Raw genomic sequence first — 3,140 nt, 5'->3', positions numbered from 1 at the left:
GCTGATCTTAACCAGTATTTTTACCTTATGGAAACAGGCAAAATCAGGGCAGGGGATTCCCAGTGAGGAACATCGGTGGCAAAAGAAAAATGTGTGCTGTTTTGGCAGAAAGTGAAGTTTTCTGATAGTGGGCGGTGGAGGGCCTCTCAAGATGTCCCCACCCTCCCTCGCAGGAGCTAATCCCAGGGTCTGTTCAGTCACCTGGCTGTACCTTCCTGGTCCTGGACAGTGGAGTACCATAAGTCACTGCTTTGGGTTCGATTTTCAAGCGTACTCAGATAGGGTCTGTTGTCTTAGCCAAAGGTGAATTGTTCACAACGACTGTTAGGAATCAAACCCACCCAGGAGTTAGACTCTCAACTTCTCGGGTCTGCCTATTGTTCCTCCATATTAAGGAGCATCTGCCGTTTGTAATTCTTCCCCTGCTCTGAAGGGACATGCTGTAGTCTGGAATTTTTTTAACTTAAAGTTTAAGCTATCATACAAAGTAATAGTTTCATTGCTCAACATTTCTGTGTCCTTGCTCCAGATCCATACACTGAAATCCCAGTCCTCAAAGTGACAGCCTCGTGAGATGACTAGGTTATGAGGGGGGAGCCCTCCCAAATAAGATCAGTGCCCTTTTATCAGGAGAGGGCAAGAGGCCAACCAGATCCATACTTCTCCCATTGTGAGGTTGCAAAGAGAAGGCTGTATCTATAAGTCAAAAAGTGAGTCCAAGCCGGGCGGTGGTGGCGCACGCCTTTAATCCCAGCACTTGGGAGGCAGAGGCAGGCGGATCTCTGTGAGTTCGAGACCAGCCTGGTCTACAGAGCTAGTTCCAGGACAGGCTCCAAAACCACAGAGAAACCCTGTCTCGAAAAAAAAAAAAAAAAAAAAAAAAAAAAAAAAAAAAAAAAGTGAGTCCAGACTCTCAATCTCTTGGTACCTTGGTTGGTGGCTTTCCCATTGTTCACTTCCTGAGCAGCACATTTCTGTGGCTCGTTGGTGACTCGCTGTGTGGTTGTTACAGCACCACGGATGGGTAAGCTGGTACCGCTGTGTCTCGCTGCCTGCATGGACTGCAGTTTTGTCGCATGTCCTTAGAAATACTGGGAAAGAGTGGATCACAAGGGTACGGGTGCTGCAGCCTGTTCCTGCTCCAGGGAGCCCTACTGTATTGCTAGAGAGAGCCCTAGACGCCTAAGAAGATGGAAAAAAAGAATTAGCTGGACAACCAAGAAGTCTTTATTTTTTTTTCTAGAGCCCGTGTCCCCTAGAACAGGGTTGGGGTGGCAGTGAGGGGAGGGTGCCCATAGGGCTGTGCAATTGTTCCCTTCCAGACTAGCTCTGAGCTCACGGCAGCATCGGGTACTTTAGAGCCTGCTTGGGCAGCACAGATCTTTCAGGGAGCTTCAGAAAGTGGAAGAGCAAGCGCCCATCACCCCAAGGCTGAAGTGGAATGCCTAGTTAAGCTGAGGAGGAACATTAAGAAATTCAACCTTGGTTGGGCGGAGGTGGCGCACACCTTTAATTCCAGCACTCAGGAGGCAGAGACAGGCGCATCTCTGTGAGTTCAAGGCCAACCTGGTCTATAAGAGCTAGTTCCAGGACATGCACCAAAGCTACACTTTTTGTTCGCTTGTTTTTTGTTTCTTTTTGTTTATTTGTTTTTTAGACAGGTAGCCAGGGCTAGTTTGGAACTCTTGATTCTCTTGCCTCTGCTTTCCAAGTACGAATCTCAGGCTTGTGCCTCCCTGCCCAACAGCACTGCGTGTCCTTCAGAGAGGGCAGTCACTCAACAGGACTGAGATCCTTGCGGTTTTCACGGAGAACTCATGCGAGCCACAGCACGTCCAGGAGCTAGGACCAGACAGCAGGAATACTGTTCCATCTTCATCCCCACAGGCAGCCCAAACTGGATCAAGGGTGACTCAGGGCTTGTCTGGCTTTCTGGGGTATATAGTTCAACCCAGAGATAGGTTGTGGATCCCCAGAAATGGATGAGGCCTGAGGTTTGGTTTTAGCCCTGTGCTGTGTGCAGTGGTGATAGCCCAGCCTGTTTCTGGAATGAGCTAAGCTATCCAGGTGTGCTCTGCAAATAAGTAAATACAGGCCCGGGAAGACATGGCGGGTAGGTTTTCTAGAACCATACACAGCCCTTCGTCTCTTCTCTCTTCTTTCTTTGGTACTTCGTGGATACCCAGGGCATGCTCTAAAGTCCTGGAAGAAAAGCAGGGAGTGCTTCCCTAGAGAGTGGTTGGGGAGCAGATGGCAGGAAGCCACAGAGGCAGCAGGAGCTGCCTGATCTCTGAATGGCTCCTATACATTGCCTCTATACATTGTCTCTCCCAGAGAGCTCAAGATTGATTTTTTTTTTTCAATTTAAAATAAGGTTTTACTATGTTGTTCTGGCTGGCTTGGAACTCAAAAAATGTAGATCTAGCCAGGCTCTAACTTGCAACAATCCCCCTGCTTCTGCTCCTGATTGCCCCTGGGATGACAGGCTTGCAACGTCACACCTGGCTCTTCCAGTGATCTCAGCTGCATCTCCTCTTATGACACGTGTAGAGGCGGGCCAATCGGGGTCCTTGTTGTCTTCTGGGGGCGGGGTCACAGGTATATGGGGTGGAGCAATCTTTGTAGGATGTAGAGGATTTAGCCAAAGTTAGACCAGACTTTTCCCTGCTCTCGCATCTGTCCCGTGTGTGGGCAAGGCCTTAATGGAAGAGGATTTGGCAGTTACTGTCTCAGCAGCCCCAGCAGCGTGGCTACATCTTGAATGGTTTTCAGGAACATTCTGTTTGCGTCTATGATGGTAGCAAAGGGCTGACTCTTGGTGTCATCAATGGGAAAAAAGCCCACAGAGAGCACATGAGATAAGATGAGCACCCCAGCTTCTTTCTCAGTCCATTTCAAGTACCAGCTCCTGTCTGTAAGTTTAGAGCCACTGGAAGCTCCCCTATAGTCCACCGGGGGTCACTGGAGAAGGCAGAGAAGTGGTTGGTGGTGAAGCCCCATGACCAAGCTCCTGTTGCTTGCTGGAGCAGTTTCCTGGGACTGTAAGCATCCTCATTAATGAAGTCCCCTTTCCTGTGCCTATGAAGAAGCTGTCCCAGTGCACACAGCCCACTTCCCCAGATCCACCGTCCCAGGCGGGA

This window comes from Microtus ochrogaster, chromosome 6 (assembly GCF_000317375.1).
Source record: "Microtus ochrogaster isolate Prairie Vole_2 chromosome 6, MicOch1.0, whole genome shotgun sequence".
Taxonomy (NCBI): Eukaryota; Metazoa; Chordata; class Mammalia; order Rodentia; family Cricetidae; genus Microtus; species Microtus ochrogaster.
This window is presented reverse-complemented; position numbering follows the sequence as displayed.